The sequence below is a fragment of the Arachis hypogaea genome, chromosome 4, assembly GCF_003086295.3.
Source record: "Arachis hypogaea cultivar Tifrunner chromosome 4, arahy.Tifrunner.gnm2.J5K5, whole genome shotgun sequence".
NCBI classification, from domain to species: domain Eukaryota; kingdom Viridiplantae; phylum Streptophyta; class Magnoliopsida; order Fabales; family Fabaceae; genus Arachis; species Arachis hypogaea.
Genome location: NC_092039.1, coordinates 102,097,529 through 102,119,537, shown reverse-complemented (window position 1 = coordinate 102,119,537; position 22,009 = coordinate 102,097,529). Strand labels below are relative to the sequence as shown.

Here is a 22,009-nt window from a genome sequence, read left to right as displayed (position 1 = left end):
TATGTGTGCTTTGTGTGCTTCCTTCTTCACATGGTATCCTTGATAAATGGTCTGCTACCTTGTTCTCTACACCCTTCTTGTCTTTGATTTCAATGTCAAATTCCTGCAACAAAAGAACCCATCTAATAAGTCTTGGTTTGGATTCTTGTTTAGCAAGTAAGTATTTTAAAGCTGAATGATCAGTGAAGACAATGACTTTAGACCCAATGAGATATGATCTAAATTTGTCAAATGAAAAGACTATTGCCAAGAGTTCTTTTTCAGTGGTTGTGTAATTCCTTTGGTTATCATTCAAGACCTTACTGGCATAATAAATCACATGTACCAGATTGTCTTTCCTTTGTCCTAACACTGCCCCAATAGCAAGGTCTGATGCATCACACATCAGTTCAAAAGGTAAGTTCCAATCAGGTGGGGCAATGATAGGTGCAGAGGAAAGTTTTTGCTTCAAAAGTTCATAGGCTAGCATGCAATTTTTATCAAATACAAAAGGTGTATCAGAGACAAGCAAGTTACTCAAAGGTTTGGCTATTTTAGAAAAGTCTCTAATAAACCTTCTGTAAAAGCCAGCGTGTCCCAAAAAACTCCTAACTGCCTTGACATTACTTGGTGGAGGTAGTTTTTCAATGAGTTCCACCTTAGCTTTGTCCACCTCAATGCCTCTATTAGACACTTTATGGCCAAGGACTATTCCTTCTGTGACCATGAAATGACACTTTTCCCAGTTCAATACTAGGTTGGTCTCTTGGCATCTCTTAAGCACCAAGGCAAGGTGGTGTAGGCAGCTAGGAAAAGAATTTCCAAACACAGAAAAATCATCCATGAAAACTTCAATAAACTTTTCGATCATGTCCGAAAAGATGGACAGCATGCACCTTTGGAAAGTTGCAGGTGCATTGCACAATCCAAAGGGCATGCGTCTATACGCAAAAACTCCATATGGACAAACAAATGATGTTTTCTCTTGATCTCTTGGATCAACTACTATCTGATTATAGCCTGAGTATCCATCCAGAAAGCAATAATAAGCATGTCCTGCAAGCCTTTCAAGCATCTGATCCATGAATGGGAGTGGAAAATGATCTTTTCTGGTGGCTTCATTGAGCTTCCTGTAGTCTATGCACATCCTCCACCCAGTGACAGTTCTTGTGGGTATGAGTTCGTTCCTCTCATTCGGCACCACAGTTATGCCACCTTTCTTGGGAACTACATGGATGGGACTAACCCATGGGCTGTCAGAAATGGGGTAAATTACCCCTGCCTGCCATAACTTCATGACCTCCTTTTGTACCACTTCTTTCATGACGGGATTCAACCTTCTCTGAGCTTGAATGGAGGGTCTAGCATCCTCCTCTAACAAGATTTTATGCATGCATATGGATGAACTTATCCCCTTCAAATCAGCTAGGGTCCATCCAATGGCATCTTGATGAGTTTGTAGCACCTTGATTAATTCTTCTTCCTGTTCTTGGCTCAGGGCAGAGCTAATGATAACAGGATGGCTCTCATCACTACCCAAGTATGCATACTTGAGATTAGGGGGCAATGCTTTGAGCTCAGGTTTTGGTGCTTCCTTTTCTTCTTTCACTTTCTCTGGCATGCTTAGCATGGTTGTTTCAGCAGCCTTGATGTCACTAACTTCAATATCCTTGGTGAACTCCTCCTCTGCCACTTCCCTTGTGGTTTCCTCAAAGGTTTCTTGTATTGCAATGTCCACCACATCCACCCTCATGCATTCCTTTAGTGATTCTGATGGATAGCTCATTGCCTTGAATACGTTAAACACCAATTTCTCATCATGTAGTCTAAGAGTGAGTTCACCCTTTTGGACATCTATGATGGCTCCAGCAGTAGCCAGGAAGGGTCTTCCCAGAATTATGGAAGCTTTGGCTTCTTCCTCCATATCTAACACCACAAAATCGGCCGGAAATATAAAATCTCCCACTTTCACCAACAAATCCTCAACTATCCCATGAGGGAACTTAAAAGTTCGATCTGCCAATTGGAGGGCCATTCTTGTTGGTTTGGCTTCCTCAATCTTCATTCTTTTCATCATTGTTAGAGACATCAAATTGATACTGGCCCCTAAGTCACATAAGGCCTTCTCCACCATGACTTCTCCTATGATGCAGGGGATTTGGAAACTGCCTGGATCCTTCAATTTCTGAGGCAATTTGTGTTGAATGATGGCACTGCATTCTTCAGTTAACAACACAGTTTCCTCATTTCTCTAGCTTCTCTTCTTGGTCATTAATTCCTTTAAGAATTTTGCATAGAGTGGCATTTGCTCTATTGCCTCAGCAAATGGAATGTTGATTTGAAGCTTCTTGAAAATCTCTAAGAATCTGGAGAATTGGCCATCCTTTTCACTTTTCAGCAACCGCTGAGGATATGGTACTTTGGGTGTATAAGGCTTCAGGACCTCTTTTTCTTTTTCTTTTATTGCAGATGGTGTAAAAGATTGTCTCTGTTCCTTGTCTCCCACATCTTCCTTTGCTTCATCCTCTGTGGTTTCCTTTGAGATCTCCCTTAGCTTCTTTCCACTTCTGAGTGTTATGGCTTTACATTCTTCCCTTGCAATAGCCTTGGTAGCATGAGAAACGCTTGGCCCAGGGTTTTGCTTAGACAAATACATAATTTGAATTTCTAGCTTCTGGATGGCAGCTCCTTGGTTTTGCAAGTTAGAATTTACTTCTTCCTTAAAAGCTTTCAAATCGGTTATGTCTTGACTCATGGTTGCAAGCATTCCTTCTATCCTGTTTAATTGATCTTGAAATTGTTGGTTTGGATTAGGTTGGGCAGGTTGATTATTTTGGCCATGATATGGTGGTTGGGAGTAAGTGTTTTGTGTGGCTTGGTATGATCTTTGGTTGGAGTTTTGGTATGTGGAATTGTTATGTTGGTTTGGGTTGTAAGGTTTATGGTTTTGTGGTTGGCTTTGCTGGTTTCCCCACCCAAAGTTTGGGTGGTTTTTCCATCCTGGGTTGTAAGTGTTGGAATGTGGATCATATGATTGCCTTTGTTGGTTTCCCACATAGTTAGCCTCCTCCCAATCATTTCCTTCAATGCTTACTTCCTCTTGATCTTGTGTGTGTATTGCAGCCACTTGCTTTGTGTCTAACTTCCTGGTAAGCTCTGCTAGTTGCTTGGCAAACACCTTGTTTTGGGCTAGGATTGCATCAACATGGTTCAGCTCCATGACTCCCTTAGTGTTGTGCCTTTCTGAAGCATAGTAATACTCATTCTCAGCCACTGTCTCAATCACTTCAATGGCTTCTTCCACGATCTTTTTCCTGTTCAATGAACCTCCTGATGAATGGTCTACAGCCTTCCTTGATTCATAAGAAAGTCCATCATAGAAAATATGCAATTGCACCCAGTCAGGGAACATGTTTGGTGGGCATTTCCTTGTCAACTCTTTGAACCTCTCCCATGCCTCGTAGAACGTCTCACCATCTTGTTGTCTAAAAGTCTGAACCTCAGATCGAAGCCTATTGACCTTTTGTGGGGGGTAGAAACGTGCCAGAAACTTGCTCTCCACCTCATCCCAGGTTGTTAGGCTGTCCCTTGGGAATGATTCCAGCCACTTAGCTGCCTTGTCCCTAAGTGAAAATGGGAACAAGAGCAGTTTATAGGCATCATCCTGGACTCCATTGGACTTCACAGTGTCGCAAATTCTCAAGAATTTGGTGAGATTTTGGTTTGGATCTTCATTAGCACTCCCACCAAATGAACAATGGTTTTCCACCAGTGATATTAGCTGTGGTTTGAGTTCAAAATTGTTGGCCTGAATGGGTGGTTTTTGGATGCTGCTACCACAATTCCCAGAGGTTGGGTTTATGTATGAACCAAGAACCCTCCTCTCAGGAATGGCATTGTTTCCATCAACCCTCTCATGGTTGTGAACTTCTCTATCCATGTTGAGATCTCGAGCTTCCTCAAAATTGTCCTCAGATTCTTCTTCTCCCAGTACCCTCTTCCTTCTTGCTTCCCTTCTAAGTCTATGAAGGGTCCTCTCTGGTTCGGTATATGGGGGAGTTGATGTCTCTCCTCTCCTACCTGTCATACAAGAACACACCACAAGCAACAAACAAGTGGAATACTCTTGGTTACTGGAAGAGTATGGTTAGAGCAATTGAGGAATTAATTCAAATAGTTAGTGGGTCAGTGAGTTAGTTGCTTGAATTTAAAGGCATAAAGAAAGAAAGCAAATAACAGAGTGTGCAGAAATTAAATTCAACAAGTAACTGAATTAACAAAACAAGAAAAATGCTCAATCTAGTTAACTTCCAATTGGAAAATTGTCAATCGAAAACCAATCCCCGGCAACGGCGCCATAAACTTGATGTAGCATAACCTTGATGCTATGATTTTAGGAAATTGCACAATCGGCAAAATTCCTTCCGGCAAGTGCACCGGTTATCGTCAAGTAAAAACTCACAATAGAGTGAGGTCGAATCCCACAAGGATTGGTTGAATGAGCAATTCGGATTAGAAGTTTGTTCTAGTTGAGCAGAATCAAGATTTAGATGAGAATTGCGGAATATTAAATTGCATGAATTAAAGAGCGAGAAATTAAAGTGCTGAAATTAAAAGGGATGGGGGTGATTGCATGAATTGAAATTGCAGAATGTAAATAGAAAGTGGTAGATCAGAGATGGGGAGTTCATTGGGTATTAGGAGATATTGAGATCTCCGAATCAAAACATTTTCATCTCTTCCTCAACCAATGCATTCATTGAATCTTGCTTGGCAATCTTATATGATTGGATCCCAATTCCTTGGCTCACCAATTCTCTCTAAAAACAAACAAATTCCCAATCCCTTGGTTTAAATGTTCATAAGAAGAGATGATGCTCGATCACTGATTATACCACACAGTTTCATGAACCACAATTTGGTAGGATTACATGTCACAATATCCATCCAAACCCCAATCCAATTCACTGTGAGAAAGCTTCTCTAGCATGAATCCTCCATTCCTTTCCCAAGGTTCCGAAGGATTCCAAGTATGGATAGTTTCTTTCCCAAGACAACTAACCAATGGAATTAGATCGAGAAGCTTTCTAACAAAAATTCAAGAGAAAAGATTGAAGAAGAAGATAAAAACTATTATTGATTCATTGAATTACAATAGAGCTCCCTAACCCAATGAAAGGGGTTTAGTGCTTCATAGCTCTGAATTCAATTACAAAAGTATGAAAATTCCAAATGTCCAAAGATGCTAACTAACTTCAATTCTATCCTATTTATACACTTTCTAAATTGAGCTTCTGTTGTGTTTCTTGGGCTTTGAGGTCTTTCCTTGATTTCCTTTTGCCTTGGGTTTATGGTCCATAATCTTGATGAGGCTGTGATCCAATTCTGCAACATTCATTGAGCAAACTTAATGATAAACAAGTAATGACACAAGGCTCAACAAATTGAAGTTCCAGACTCATCAATTCTTCAAGCCCAATCCCATAAACCATGATATTCAATTGGGTTTCATACCATATTATGTTTAAGTTAATATTTGTGTTCAAATGCTAACTTAAACCTCAATATATTTGGCCCAAAAACCCTTTTGAAGAGTGGCGTTTAAGTTGAAGTTTAAGTTTCAGTTTAAGGTTAAACTGAAACTTAAACGTGGAATTGGAAGAAAGCAACCCAGGAGGGTAATTAATCGAACACGTTTAAGCTTCAGTTTAAGGTTAAACTGAAGCTTAAACGTGGAAATGAAAATTGCAACCCTGGAGGCAATTCTTGATCGAACACGTTTAAGCTCCAGTTTGAGGTCAAACTGGAGCTTAAACGTGGAAATGAGAATGGCAACCCTGGAGGAGCAAAAACGCCGAACACGTTTAACCTCCAGTTTGAGGTCAAACTGGAGGTTAAACGTGGAAATGCTCTTGGTGCCTTTCTTGCTTCTGGCGTTTAACCTCCAGTTTGAGGTCAAACTGGAGGTTAAACGTGGAATTGCTTCTTGGTAAGAAAAAGTGTCGAACACGTTTAAGCTCCAGTTTGAGGTCAAACTGGAGCTTAAACGTGGAAATGGCTTCCTGGTGCACAAAATAGTTCGAACACGTTTAACCTCCAGTTTGAGGTCAAACTGGAGGTTAAACGTGGGAATACTTCCTTGGTGCCATTCCCATTCTGGCGTTTAACCTTCAGTTTGAGGTTAAACTGGAGGTTAAACGCCAGTTCCTCTTTTCTCAGCTTTCATGATTCTGGCGTTTAACCTTCAGTTTAACCTTAAACTGAAGGTTAAACGCCACTTTCAGCATTGTGTGGCACATGTGATCTTCAAGCTTCCTTTATTGATTTTGTTGCTTCCTTGCATAGCCTCTTCTTCCCTGAAATCATCCATACAATTGCATCAAAGTCTTGCAAAATTTCATGAGAATTCTTACATTCATAGCATTCAAGTAATATAACTAAAAACTCATGGAATTTGCATCAAAATTACACTCTTTGGATGATTCATTACTTTGTTATTCATTTAACCATTCTTGGTTACTTTAAGCTCAAGAAAATGTATAAAACAACTAAAACTAACAGAAAAATGCTAGTGAAACTAGCCTAAGATGCCTTGGCATCACCAATGCATGGATCACCAAGAACCATGACCAAAGTGTGAACCCGAATCCAAAGAATTATCTTACTATGGTTCGGGGGAAATACTTGGATTTTAGTCCGGAAGGTGTGAGGGTGGCGTTCAACTTGCCTATGATGCAAGGAGATGAACATCCTTACACTAGAAGGGTCAACTTTGATCAAAGGTTGGACCAAGTCCTCACAGTCATATGTGAAGAGGGCGCCCAATGGAAGAGAGATTCAAGAGGAAAGCCGGTTCAATTGAGAAGGCATGACCTCAAACCCGTGGCTAGAGGATGGTTGGAGTTCATCCAACGCTCAATCATTCCCACTAGCAACCGGTCCGAAGTTACCATAGACCGGGCTATCATGATCCATAGCATCATGATTGGAGAAGAAATAGAAGTTCATGAGGTTATAGCCCAAGAACTCTATAAGGTGGCGGACAAGTCCTCTACCTTGGTAAGGTTAGCCTTCCCTCATCTCATTTGTCACCTCTGTTATTCGGTTGGAGTTGACATAGAGGGAGACACCCCCATTGATGAGGACAAGCCCATCACTAAGAAGAGGATGGAGCACACAAGAGATCCCACTCATCATGAGATCCCTGAGATTCCTCAAGGGATGCACTTTCCTCCACAAAACTATTGGGAGCAACTAAATACCTCCCTAGGAGAATTGAGTTCCAACATGGGACAACTAAGGGTGGAGCACCAAGAACACTCCATCATCCTCCATGAAATAAGAGAAGATCAAAGAATCATGAGGGAGAAGCAACAAAGACAAGGAAGAGATATTGAGGAGCTCAAGCACTCCATAGGATCTTCAAGAGGAAGAAAGAGTCGCCATCACTAAGGTGGACCCATTCTATGATTTCCTTGTTCTTTATTCTTCTGTTTTTCGAATTTTATGCTTCTGTTTATCCATGTTTGTGTCTTGTGATCATTAGTGTCTTAGTGTCTATGCCTTAAAGTTATGAATGTCCTATGAATCCATCACCTTTCTTGAATAAAAACGTGCTTAAATTGAAAAAGAGAAAAATTGCATGAATTTTGAATTTTATAACAGTTTAATTATTTTGATGTGGTGGTAATATTTTTGTTCTCTGAGTGTATGCTTAAACAGTGCATATGTATCTTGAATTTGTGGTTCATGAATGTTGGCTCTTGAAAGAATGATGAAAAAGGAGACATGTTACCGAGGATCTGAAAAATCATTACAATGATTCTTGAAGCAAGAAAAAGCATTTCTATTCAAAAAAAAAGGAGAAAAGAAAACGAAAAAAAAAGAGGAAAGAAAAATAAAGTTGTGATCCAAGGCAATAAGAGTGTGCTTAAGAACCCTGGACACCTCTAGTTGGGGACTCTAGCAAAGCTGAGTCACAATCTGAAAAGGTTCACCCAATTATGTGTATGTGGCATGAATGTATCCGGTGGTAATACTGGAAGACAGAGTGCTTTGGGCCACAGCCAAGACTCAATAAGTAGCTATGTTCAAGAATCATCATACTTAACTAGGAGAATCAATAACACTATCTGGATTCTAAGTTCCTAAAGAAGCCAATCATTCTGAATTTCAAAGGATAGAGTGAGATGCCAAAACTATTCAGAGGCAAAAAGCTAAAAGCCCCGCTCATCTAATTAATGCTGATCTTCATAGATGTTTTTGGAATTCATTGCATATTCTCTTCTTTTTATCTTATTTGATTTTCAGTTGCTTGAGGACAAGCAACAATTTAAGTTTGGTGTTGTGATGAGCGGATAATTTGTATACTTTTTGCCATTGTTTTTAGTATGTTTTTAGTATGATATAGTTAGTTTTTAGTATATTTTTATTAGTTTTTAGTTAAAATTCACTTTTCTGGACTTTACTATGAGTTTGTGTGTTTTTCTGTGATTTCAGGTATTTTCTGGCTGAAATTAAGGGACCTGAGCAAAAATCTGATTCAGAGACTAAAAAGGACTGCAGATGCTGTTGGATTCTGACCTCCCTGCACTCGAAGTGGATTTTCTGGAGCTACAGACGCCCAATTGGCGCGCTCTCAACGGCGTTGGAAAGAAGACATCCTGGGCTTTCCAGCAATATATGATAGTCCATACTTTGCCCAAGATTTGATGGCCCAAACCGGCGTACAAAGTCACCCTCAGAAATCCCAGCGTTAAACGCCGGAACTGGCACCAAAATGGGAGTTAAACGCCCAAACTGGCACTAAAGCTGGCGTTTAACTCCAAGAAGAGTCTCTACACGAAAATGCTTCATTGCTCAGCCCAAGCACACACCAAGTGGGCCCGGAAGTGGATTTTTATGTCATTTACTCATTTCTGTAAACCTTAGGCTACTAGATTTCTATAAGTAGGACCTTTTACTATTGTATTTTCATCTTTGGACATCTAGTTCTTAGATCATGATAGAGAGCTTTTGATCATGTTTTTATAATTGAACCCTCATTGGGAGGCTGGCCATTCGGCCATGCCTAGACCTTGTTCTTATGTATTTTCAACGGTGGAGTTTCTACACACCATAGATTAAGGTGTGGAGCTCTGCTGTACCTCGAGTATTAATGCAATTACTATTGTTCTTCCATTCAATTCCACTTGTTCTTGTTCTAAGATATCACTTGTTCTTCAACTTGATGAATGTGATGATCCGTGACACTCATCATCATTCTCACTTATGAACGTGTGACTGACAACCACCTCCGTTCTACCTTCGATTGGGTGAATATCTCTTGGATTCCTGATTGCACGATGCATGGTTGATCGCCTGACAACCGAGTGCTCGCCTGACAAACGAGCCAACCATTCTGTGAGATCAGAGTCTTCGTGGTTTAGGCAAGAACTGATGGCGGCATTCAAGAGAATCCGGAAGGTCTAACCTTGTCTGTGGTATTCTGAGTAGGATTCAATGATTGAATGACTGTGACGTGCTTCAAACTCCTAGCAAGCGGGGCGTTAGTGATAGACGCAAAAGAATCGATGGATTCTATTCCGGCCTGACCGAGAACCGACAGCTGAATTCCGCGTGCTGTGACAGAGCATATGCAATCGTTTTCACTGAGAGGATGGGAGGTAGCCATTGACAACGGTGAAACCCTACACAAGCTTGCCATGGAAAGGAATAAGAAGGATTGGATGAAGACAGTAGGAAAGCAGAGAGACGGAAGGGAAGGCATCTTCATGCGCTTATCTGAAGTTCCTACCAATGAATTACATAAGTATCTCTATCTTTACCTTTTCGTTATTTTCGTTCATCACCATTACCATTTGAGTTTGCCTGACTAAGATTTACAAGATGACCATAGCTTGCTTCAATACTAACAATCTCCGTGGGATCGACCCTTACTCGCGTAAGGTTTATTACTTGGACGACCCAGTGCACTTGCTGGTTAGTTGTGCGAAGTTGTGTAATGCCATGGTATTGAGCTACCAAGTTTTTGGGGCTCATGACCGGGGATTATGAGAGTTGTGAAAAAGTATTGTTCACAATTTCGCGCACCACGTGTGCACAGGGCTGTGCGTGCGCACACAAACTATAAATCACAAATTCTGCAACATTCATAGAATTCAGATTTTAGACACCAACTTTCAACGATCATATCTTTCTCTACAAAATTCATATTTCCACAAAATTTATACCGTTTTAAAGCTTTTTAAATTATATTTCATTTAATATAAAATTCATTCAATTTCAAAAACTGTAGCTCAAGATATGATCCGTCAAAGTTCACTAAAAATCCATTTTTACCAAAGTTCCCTAAATTCTCAACTTGCCAACATTTCCAACCAAAACCAAACCAAAACCACTCCAAACTCCAATATACCTCATAACTTACCTCTTGTGCCACAAATCATCATTTACACCAATTTCCATTCACATTATACATTCTTCAACCTCAATTTATCAATTATTTCACACTAAAACATTTTTCACCCAACACAATCACCCATCATCATTATATCACCAACAATTATCATGATCAATCTCAATCTAAATCTTCAACACCATATTATCAACATCAACATCACAATTCATCAAAATAACTCAGATCATCAAATCATCATACATCATCATACAACAATTCCAACAACCAATTTAATCCAATCCTATCCTATGGGTCACTAGTCTAAGTGTCCAGAAATATTATATATTACATAGAGAAAACCGAAACCATACCTTGGCCGATTCTCAATATGTATTAAATAACTAAATTAACCTCTACCAAGCTTCCACAAGCTCTCAAACTCAATCAAGCCACCAAGTCCACTTTCAAGTCACCAACATTCTCCATATAACACCAATTCAAGCTATATACACATAATTCATAACTAATCAACCTAGGGTTCATCATAATCACAATTTCACAAGGGTTAAGAATAAACTCACCTTACCCAATGTTGATTAGGTCAAAACCCAATAGGAAATCAATGGCTAGAGTGTACCTAAACACCCAAAATAAAAAATTTCACTCAACACCATAGCCAAATTCGAATCTGTTATAGAAGGAAGAACTGGGAAAGAAGTTGAAGGTTCCTTACCACTTTATTCAGATGAAATCGAAGAGCTCGATGAGAGTTTCATGTGGCAACTGACGGCACGTGAATCGGAGCTCTGTAGCTCAAGTTATAAGAGAAAGAAGGAGAAGATGAATAGTGAATAAAACCCTCACCTCTCCTTTCTTTTATTTCACGTTGCTACTGCTATTTGGTGTTAGAAGCGGCTGAAATGGCCACTTAAATGGCTATATATATATGTTGGGTTTGGCCCGGTCCAACCCGTTAACGCTTTTTGCCTAACTTTGGGCCAAACCTTTAAAATTAGTGCTCGGTTTTCAATTCTAAATATTTTTCTAAGGTTTTCTACTATTTTTAATTATTCTCGCACAGTACCGGACAGACCCAAACCGGTACTGCCGGTTCATTTATCGGTATGCGTTTTTACGCAATTTTTCGAAGAAAATTACATTTTCTAACTCAGAAAAATCTACTAAGTTCAAATATCATATTTATATTTTCTAATTAATATTCTAAAATTTTGAACCCATTTTGGGCAATTAAATTATTATTATTTTACGCTAATTAATTGGTTAGTTAATTTGCGATTCTTACACATCTCAACATCATTATCATTTTCATCATGTCCCAATCAAAAATCAGTTATCCTCATCACAACTCTCTCATTACACTATCTATTTTTTCTCAATATCAATTCAACACCTTCAATATGTTTGCTCTTATTTTGAAGCCTAAAAACTAGCTATCAGGACTTAAACAAGGGTTACAAAAGTTTACAAGTTTGCCAAGAAGGTCAAACAGTTAAAAACAGAATTTTATGTGAAAAACAGGACTAGTTTGTACGCATCATTGCTGTGCGTACGCATGCACTAGAATGAATTCCTAGCCTGTGCGTAGGTAGCATTATAATGCATACGCATAACTTGTAAAATTCTAGGGTGTGCGTATACACACCCCTCGTGCGTACTCACGAGTCTCGTCACACGTCCTGTTCTGTGCATCCACACGATAGGGTGCGTGGGCACCCAAACTAGAAATTTTAGTTTTCTGTAACTTCTTAAGTTTCAGTTTTTTATACCTAACTTTCAATGTTCATAACTTTATCTACAAAACTTTATTTTCTTTCATTTTTAAATCGTTTTAAAACTCTTATAATCATCTTTGATTTAAGATAAAATTCACTCAATTCCAAACTTTGAGGGCCAAGTTATGACCTGCCGAAGTTGGTTAAAATTATGTTTTTACCATATTTTGCCAACTCCTCTAATTGTCAAAATTTTCAACCTAGAACCAAACCAACCACAACCAAATCATTACCAATTACTTATATACACTAACACATACTCTTTATCCACTTCACAATCATTTCAACAATCAAATCCTTCAATTCATTCAATAATTTCTACTCACAAACTCACCAATTTCCACTATTATCATCAATCATTGTCAACAACAATGATTAACATACATTCGACCACATCAATAATCATCATCGATCACATTTTATCCACATACTAAATCAAACCTTTATTCAAATCACCAACTTTACAATTTACACATTCAACACCAAATTCAACAATTATCATCATTAAACATTAACAATTTACTTCACATACATATACCATATCTAATCAACTAAATCTACCAATTCATATTATTCAAACCTATCTTAAGGCAATGAGCCTAAGTTTTCACGCAACATTATATGTTAGCTACAAGAAACCGAAACTATACCTTAGCCGATTTCTCCCTAAACTTAGAACACCACAAAAGCTCCTCTTTCACAAGCTTTCAACTACCAAAGTCTCTTTTTCGCAGCTCCCAAGTCTCCAATTTCACTAATTTCATTAGTCCCAGCCACCAAAGCTCCAATTCAAGTATTCAAGTTCACCAATTTGACTTCAATTCACACGTATCTAATCTAATTTTATTCAATTACATCATAATCAATTCTAGGGTTCACTAATTCAATAATTCACAAGGGATTAGTAGTTTCTCACCTTATTCACTGATTTCATGGACAAATCCCAATGCTAGCTCGTGCTAGATCACTTCTAAATTATCAAAATTACAAAATCTCTCAATATTCAAAACAAAAAATTACAGAATTGAAGGGAGGTGAGAACTGGATGAGAAATTTCGATTTTCTTACCACTTTGTTCAAATGGATTTGAAGAGAATTCCGAGATGAACGCGTGGCCACAGATGGCTCATCAATCAGAGTTGCGGATTGAAAGTTACAAGTGATTTAAGGTGATGTGTGAATAGTGTTTAAGGATTGACTCACCTCTTCTTTTCTTCTGTGTGGAACATAACCACAAAGGGGGGGGGAGTGGCTGAAATTTTCGGTTTTTGTGGGATATATAAGTTGGGTTTGGGCCCGACATGGGCCCAGTTCATCCGGTTTAGCCCGTTGGTCCAACTTTGGGCCAAAATCTTTAAAATTAGTGTTTTAGTTAGTATTTTAAATATTTTTACTTCTTTAAATTATAAAATTTAATTTTCTAATTTTCTTTGCTCATAATTAATTTATTAGTTAATTATTTATTAATTAACCAGGGTTTTACATCCTACCCACCTAAAAAAAATTTTTGCCCTCGAAAATATAGATTACCACAAAAGTACGCGAGAGTAGTTCTCTTTTAACTCAACGTATAGTTCCCTGACCTTTTGCCAATCTTCACAACGGCTTGTCTCTTGCAACTTTTCCTCATCATCCTATTAGTCCTAATGTCTTCACAATCACCGCGCTTTCACTCCCGCACTCTGATTTATTTGTCTTTAAGAATTTGTATATTTGCCCTACGCCAATCAAAATCTCCTTAAGCTCTATAAGCTCTAACGGCAATATCCTATGCAGCACAATTAAGTTTGGTTCCAAGTTTAATATAAGCTTGACATTTTCAGATTTAAACACTCATCCCTGTCATAGGCTATGAATAAATGCGGTGCTCCAAAGTTATATACTGCAATCTAAATTCGGTTGTGAATTTTTTGCAATTACCCCAACCCTGTTGTTGCGATCGACCCACATCCTAAGTCCTCCCTTGCAGACAATTTTTGGACACATGCACTGGTAAACCACACTTGTAACATATGCCTAATCCAAAATGACACAACCTATCTAGATGGTACCTTCCACATCTCTGACAGCTCAGGTCATCTGAAGCAGCCCTTGTCTGTTTTTCTCTACCATTTTCCTGGTGATCATCATTCCTCCCAGAATTGCTCTGACCTTGGAGAAATCATTGAGTTATACCTGGGTGCTCCAGTGTATTTATAATGATGAGGAGTGACTTTTCTGGAGATAAGATAATTATCTTATCTTATCTTACCTTTGAGTGAAGTCATCTTATCTTTAAGGAAACTGCCCTCATCTCTATAGGCTTGGGCTGCCTTGGGATTTGGGTCGTGTTCCTCTGTTTGGGCCCTTTTTGGGCTTTTCTTGGTGATTTGGTCGAGCTCTTTGAGAAGAGGTCGGATAGTCCTGACCTGAAGAGGTCGGTCGACCTGTCATCAAGCAACTCGGGTCGGACAGCTGGACCCAGGGTATGAACTGTGCCCCTGCTTGAGCGTGGTCTTCCTTTTGAGGTCGAGTCCCTAGTTTTAGGACTTCAATCCTTCTCTGTAGAAGCCGAGCTCGAGCATTGTCGATTTCTTTTTGTAGAGACCCCTTCTGAATACGGAGCGTTTTTTTCTTTTTTCTTTGATTTTGAAAACAGGCGTTCCTTGCCTTGGGAACGTGCGAGGGTTTTTAATGCCCCATTAACTTCTTAATGTTTCATTTCCTTCGTCTCCTGCTTTCTCGTTTCATTTTGAATTACATCAAAACTTTCTCTTTTCTGTTTCTCTTTTTCTTGCTCGCTGTAACCTCCTCCTTTCTCTTTTATTCTTCCGTTTCGTTTATGCTTCTTCGTTCTCTTGGGACTTTTGTTTTCGTGTTTTCACGCTTCTCTTTGTGACGCCATTGGTGGTTGCTGGTGCTTCATTTGTTTGAAAGGTGATTCCTGGTTTCGCTTCCCGTCTTCAACCTCTTCAGCGTTCATCGTCTTTGCAGGTTGGTTTTCTTTCTTCTTCATTCCTTCCGCACTATTTTGTACTTGAAAAGTTATGATCTTGCTTGGCTTCATGTTTAAAAAAGCTTGGATCTTTTCTACGTTTTGTCGTGCATCTACTTATCACTGTAATGTGTGCTCTGGGAGTCTCTTCAATTTTGAATGATCCTTTTTGCATTCGGCATTTTTATTGTTTTTGCATGCCTTTATTGTTTCTGATTTTGAATCTGCATGTCATTACTGAGGCTTATGAACTGCTTAATTCTGAAGAAGATTGTGCCTTTGCTGGTTTCTCTTTGTCTTGTTTTGTTTTTGAGAGCTTTCTTTAATAATAGACTTTTTGACTTGCGACTTTTTTTTCTCGGAGTGTTTATTTGTAAAAAGGAGGATTATTTTCTTTGTTGATAGATTTGTTGGGATGTAGCCTCGTAGATTTTTCTGAGTCCTTACTCTGTTATTGCCTCCAAAGGATGCCCCTGGACCTTGGTGTGCATCATGGGGTTTTCCTTTTACTGTTTGTATGCTTGAGTCTTGTTTGTCCGAGCTGATTTCTTTGATTTCATCCGAGTTGCTTTGGTTAGTAATCCATTTTCTTTTTCTTGCTGTAGGACTAGTTGACCATGTCTTCTCGCAAAAATATTGTTGAGACGTCTTCCAAGGTCCCTGAGGGTATGTCCGATTGGCTGGACTCCCTTGTGTTGATGTGTGTCTCTGTGGTAAATGCTGAGTACTGCGTAGAGCTGAGGAAACATCATAGGATTTGTAGTAGTCGAGCCCAGGAGAAAGATTATGAGTTGTAGCGCCTGATTCCGATGAGAGGGTTTGTTTCCCGACCTCGGTCCAGGGGGAGCATCCCTTCTTTTATGCCTATGACAATTTTTCCAGCCAGCTGAACATTACTTTCCCTTTTACTCCTTTTGAGACCGATTTGATGTGGTCGTGTAATGTATCTCCCTCCCAGCTTCACCTGAATTCGTGGGGCTTTCTTAAGAATTTTCAATTACTGTGTAAAGAGTTTGATGTTAAACCATCTCAATCCCTTTTTCTTTACCTCTTTGTTTTGACCAAGCCCGAGGTGGCTAAGAAGAAGGCTGCTTGGGTATCTTTCTGTGCTGCCCAAGGAAAGAAAGTTTTTTCAATGTACGATGAATCTTTTCGCGATTTTAAGAACTATTTCTTTAAAGTTCGAGCTGTTGAAGGAGCCTGGCCTTTCTTTTTGGATGAGAATGGTGAGCCCAGTTTTCCTTTAGAGTGGCAACAGAATGTAGTGGTGTCTAGGTATACTTGGGAGATGTTGGATGAGGTTGAGCAAGCCTTTGTGACTGTGCTGGAAGAGAACTGGGGGCAGCCTCCCCATCTTGATACAAAGAAATTCCTAGGAAATCCCTATCTTCTCCGAGCTGAGCTGGGTAGTAATCGACTTCTTTGTGCTTTGTTTATTTTGTCGAGTTCCTTCCTTTTCTTTCCGATTTATAACTCGGTTTCTTGCTGTATGTTTTTTCAGAGATGATTAAAAACAATGACTCCATGAGGGCCTTTAAGAAGGCGAGAAAGGCTACAGCTGCCCAGAATATCTCGGCCAAGGTGGCTGGGGAAGGATCCTCTCATATTCCTCCAAAACAGCCGATATCGAGCTCTCCTGGACCGAGGAGGATGATTCCTACTCCTCGAATTCACTTGATTGATCCTCCCCAGGCTTCTACTGCTACCTTTTCTCCTACTGTCGTTCCTCCTCCAAAAAGACATAGGACTGTTGAGCCCTTCAACCTGGATGCCCCTGACTTCGATGCTGTCAGGTTTGTTGATCAACAAATTGCTCCTTATGGTGTCATTCCTACTGATGATGTTTCCCTCCTTCGTCACTTGGACTTCATTACCTGGAGTAGCATTAAGATGGCACATATGGGGGCGGCTCTGTACCGAACTTCCCAGGATCTTCCTATTCATGCAACGAAGGCTTTTATAGAGGAGGCCAAATCAGAGTTCGACCGGATCAAGGGTTTAAAGGAGGAGCTGGAAGTAAAGGTGGCAAAGCTAGAAAAAGAGTTAGAGGGTGAGAAGACTCGGGCTACTGCTGCTGTGGCTTCTGCAAAGTTGGCTGAGGATATGGCGCTGAAGCATAAGGAGAGCTATGTCACAACTTATGGGGAGATGATGGATCTTAGGGAGAGTTTAGATTCTGTACGAGCTGACTATGCCGAGCTCCAGGGTCATCTTGTAGGCAGTGTAAATGCTACTTATGAAAATTTGAAGGATCAGGTTCGAGTTCTTGCGCTCAAGCTCGACCTCACCCTTTTTAGCGTGTACAACATTGTAAAAGATGGTAAGATTGTCACTGATGACCCTGATGATGATGATGATGTCGACCCTCCTCCTGCACCCTCTACCAAAGCCTCTGTTGCCCCGCCTTCCTCAACTCCAGCAGCTGAAGTCAGTCAGCCCGAGTCCAATCCTGATGTCCAGATCTTGAATTGGGATGATGGGATAGTAGATGCGGTACCCCTTCAGACTCGTCCTCCTTCACCCCGAAATACTGCTACTGGGTAGTCTTTGGATCTTCTATAATTTTTTCTTTGATGTATGATGTACAGCGCAGTCTGTAGGCTTTTAAACTTTTATTTCTGTAATTGGTGGTTTGTTTGACTTCGGATACTTTAGTTACTTTTCTTTTAGCAACCTTATTTTGTCAAAACAAAGTAGTTTTTCAAGCCTCTTGGGGTCGATTTCAGGCGGCCTCTTGGGTCTTATTATTATAGCAACTTTATATTTTTTGTGACATGCTTGTCGGTTGTTTGCTTAGCACTTTCTAGGAATCTTCAGGGTGTTGGAATCTTGTTTTCTGACCTCTTTTGATTGCCTTTATATTTTAATACTTGTAGATTGATTCTTTTGAGGTTATGGCTTTCCGAGTCCAATTTGGAGTCCCTTATGGCGCATACCTTCTATCGATCGATGTCTTTGCGAATCATTTTTAGTAATCCCTTGGGGTTTACTTTTATAACTCTGTAGCTTTTGGTCTAATTTCTACATGTCGGTCCCTTCTAAGCTATTTTGGTAATCCATTTTATTTGGACCTTTGTCAGGTCTCTTTTATGGGTTACTTTGTATAGCTTTTTGTAGCTTCGTTGGGCCGACTTCGTCATGTCGGTCCCTTTTAAGTTATTTCTTAGTAATCCATTTTGTTCGGATCTTGTCAGGTCTCTTTTTATGGATTACTTATTTATAACTTTTGGTAGCTTGGTCGGGCCGACTTCATCATGCCGGTCACTTCTAAGTTATTTCTAGTAATCCATATTATTTGGACCTTGGTCAGGTCTCTTTTATGGATTACTTTTTATAACTTTTGTGATTTTGTTGGGCCGACTTTACCATACCGGTCCCTTCTAAGTTATTTCTAGTAATCCATATTATTTGGACCTTGGTCAGGTCTCTTTCATGGATTACTTTTTATAACTTTCGTGATTTTGTTGGGCCGGCTTTACCATGCCGGTCCTTTCTAAGTTATTTCTAGTAATCCTCTTTTTTAGGGTTGGGCAGGCCTCTTTCTAGGGATTTACTTTTATAACTTTTGTTGTTGTGGTCGACTGGTCTGACTTCTTTATGTCGGTCCATCTTTAAGTTATTTTTAGCAACCCATTTTTTATTAAGACCTCGTCAGGTCCTTTCCTATGGGTCACTTTCGATAACTTCTTGCATTATTCTGTTTTTGCCGCTTTTCATCTTTGCCGATTTTGTAAAAATTGGGTTTGATCCTCATTTGGTCGACCTTCGATGAATTTAGTTTTCATCTTCGTTCGTCTTTATCGTGATGGAGCAGTGAATTTGATTTTCAATTTTTGCCGATCTGTAGCTTTATAATCGGGCGATGAATTCTTTTGCGTTTCAGATTAATGCGTCTTGATAAGAGGATTTGTAGAAAATCTGAAAAACTTTATTCAAAATAGAAAATATGCAAATATATACATGTGGGAGTTTTACCCCTCTGAGTCAGGTATTTCATGGATCTTGGCTTGGTGCCTCGTTAAAAACCTTTTTTAGGAAAAAGAGTGCATCTCATCCTAAGATCTTTATTACGTCCTAACTGTAATACCTTCTTAAGTTGCAGGCGTGCCATGACCTTGGAAGCTCTCGTCCTTCGAGTTCGGACAACCTGTAGTAGCCCTTTCCGAGCACTTCCATGACTCGGTAGGATCCTTTCCAGTTTGCTGCCAGCTTTCCTTCTCCAGGTCGACTTGTTCCGATATCATTTCGGATTAGGACGAGGTCGTTGTTGGCAAAGCTTCGCTCTACTACCTTCTGATTGTATCTTGAGGCCATCCGACGTTTTAATGCCTCTTCCTTAATCCGAGCTCTTTCTTAGATTTCAGGAAGTAGGTCAAGTTCTTCCCTTTGAAGTTGGGAGTTGGCCTCTTCACTGTAGTGGATTACTCTAGGCGATCCTTCTTCGACTTCCACTGGCATCATTGCCTCCATTCCGTAAGCTAATCGGAAGGGTGACTCCCTTGTTATGGTGTGTGGAGTTGTCCGATATGCACATAGGACTTGTGGGAGCTCTTCAGCGCAGGCCCCTTTTGCATCCTGTAATCTCCATTTTAGCTCGGCTAATATGACTTTGTTAGCAGCTTCTGCTTGTCCATTAGCCTGGGGATGTTCTACGGAGGTGAATTGGTGTTTTATGTTCAGGTCGGCCACTAACTTTCTAAAGCCTGCGTCTGTGAACTGAGTGCCATTGTCTGTGGTAATGGAGTATGGAATCCCAAACCTTGTAACAATGTTCCTATATAGGAATTTCTGACTTCTTTGAGCAGTGGTGTGAGCTAGGGGCTATGCCTCAATCCATTTTGTGAAATAGTTTACCCCTACGATGAGGAACTTGACTTGTCCCAATCCTTGAGGGAAAGGACCGAGAAGATCGAGTCCCCATTTTGCAAATGGCCAGGGTGAGGTTACGTTGATGAGCTCCTCTGGTGGGGCGATGTGAAAATTGGCATGTTTCTGACATAGTGGACATGTCTTTACGAATTCTGTTACTTCTTTTTGTAAAGTCGGCCAATAGAATCCGGTCTGGAGTACTTTTTTGGTGAGAGCATGCGCTCCGAGATGGTTGCCACAGATGCCATTGTGTATTTCTTCTAAAACTTCCTTGGTGTTGGAAGTCGGCACACATTTTAATAGTGGTGTTGAAATCCCTCTCTTGTATAGAGTGTTGTTTATGATGGTATAGTACTGTGCCTCTCGTTTTAACCTATTTACCTCCTTCTTATCTGTGGGGAGTGTTTCTATTTTGAGGTAATTAATTATAGGAGTCATCTATCCTTGATCTAGACCTGTTATGGCCAAGACTTTTTCTTCTTTTGAGATGGACGGGTTCTGCAGTATCTCCTGGATGAGGCTTCTATTGTTGCCCTCTGGTTTGGTGCTGGCTAGTTTTGAGAGTGCATCAGCTCGAGCATTCTGTTCCCGAGGTATGTGGCGGACCTCATATTCCCTGAGTTGTTCGAGCTGTTCCTTGGTTTTGTCCAAGTACTTTTTCATGGTGGGATCTTTGGCTTGGTAGCTCCCTGCTATTTGAGAGGTGACCACTTTCGAGTCGCTGAAGATGATAAGCTTTTGAGCTCTAACCTCCTTAGCCAGCTTCAAACCAGCTAGTAGTGCCTCATATTCAGCCTGGTTGTTTGAAGTAGGGAACCCAAATTTGAGGGAAAGTTCAATTTGGGTTCCCTGATCGCTTTCTATTATCATGCCTACGCCACTTCCAGTTTTGTTTGAAGAACCGTCTATGTAGAGATTCTATTCTGTAGGGATTTTTGGGATGTCGGTAAACTCTGCAATGAAGTCGGCCAGATACTGTGATTTGATGGCTGTCCGAGCTTTATATTGAAGGTCGAATTCGGAAAACTCGACTGCCCATTGCAAGATTCTTCCCGCTAAGTCTGTTTTCTGCAGAATGCCTTTTATGGGCTGGCTGGTCCAAACCCTGATGATGTGGGCTTGGAAATATGGGCGAAGTCGTCGAGATGTTAGTAAGAGAGCATAGGCAAATTTTTCTATTTTTTGATAGTTCAGTTCAGACCCTTGTAGTGCTTTGTTGATGAAGTATATAGGTTGTTGTCCACTGTCGTCTTCTCGGACCAGTATTGAGGCTACTGCCCGATTTTCTACTGCGAGGCACAATACAAGTGGTTCTCCTTCCCGTGGCCGAGTTAGAATAGGTGGTTATCCCAGGAACTTTTTGAAATCCTAGAAGGCCTGCTCGCACTCCGTTGTCCATTCAAACCTCTTTCCCTTCCTTAGAGTGGCGTAGAAGGGGAGAGATCTTATTGCCGATCCAGCTCGAAATTTGGACAAGGCTGCCAATCTTCCATTAAGTTGTTGTACCTCTTTGATGCAGGTCAGACTCTTTATGTCGAGTATAGCCTGGCATTTATCCAGATTTGCCTCGATTCCTCTTTGTGTAAGCATAAAACCCAAGAATTTGCCAGCTTCTACTGCGAAGGTGCATTTTGTAGGGTTAAGTCGTATGCCATGCCTTCTCATAGTGTCGAATACTTGGGTGAGGTCGGACAGTAACGACTCTTCACTTTGTGTCTTTATTAACATGTCGTCCACGTAGACTTCCATGACTTTCCCGATGTGGTCTGTGAAGACCTTATTCATTAATCTTTGATAAGTGGCTCCTGCGTTTTTGAGTCCGAACGGCATGACGATGTAGTAGTAGTTTGCTTTCGGGGTTAAGAATGAGGTTTTTTCTTGATCAGGTGGGTACATCGGGATTTGATTGTATCCTGAATAGGCGTCCATAAACGAGAGGTATTTGTATTCGGAGGAGGCATCCACCAAAGCGTCGATACTTGGGAGTGGATAAGG

The 22,009-nt window shown here is 40.3% G+C and overlaps 1 non-coding gene across 1 annotated transcript; it reads left to right on the top strand.

Moving 5' to 3' along the window:
* Positions 1 to 3,389: 3,389 nt before the first annotated feature.
* LOC112799259 (small nucleolar RNA R71) lies at positions 3,390 to 3,493 on the top strand. Its single transcript, XR_003200833.1, has one exon. It is a non-coding gene; the product is annotated as a small nucleolar RNA R71 (small nucleolar RNA).
* The last annotated feature ends 18,516 nt before the right edge of the window (positions 3,494 to 22,009 follow it).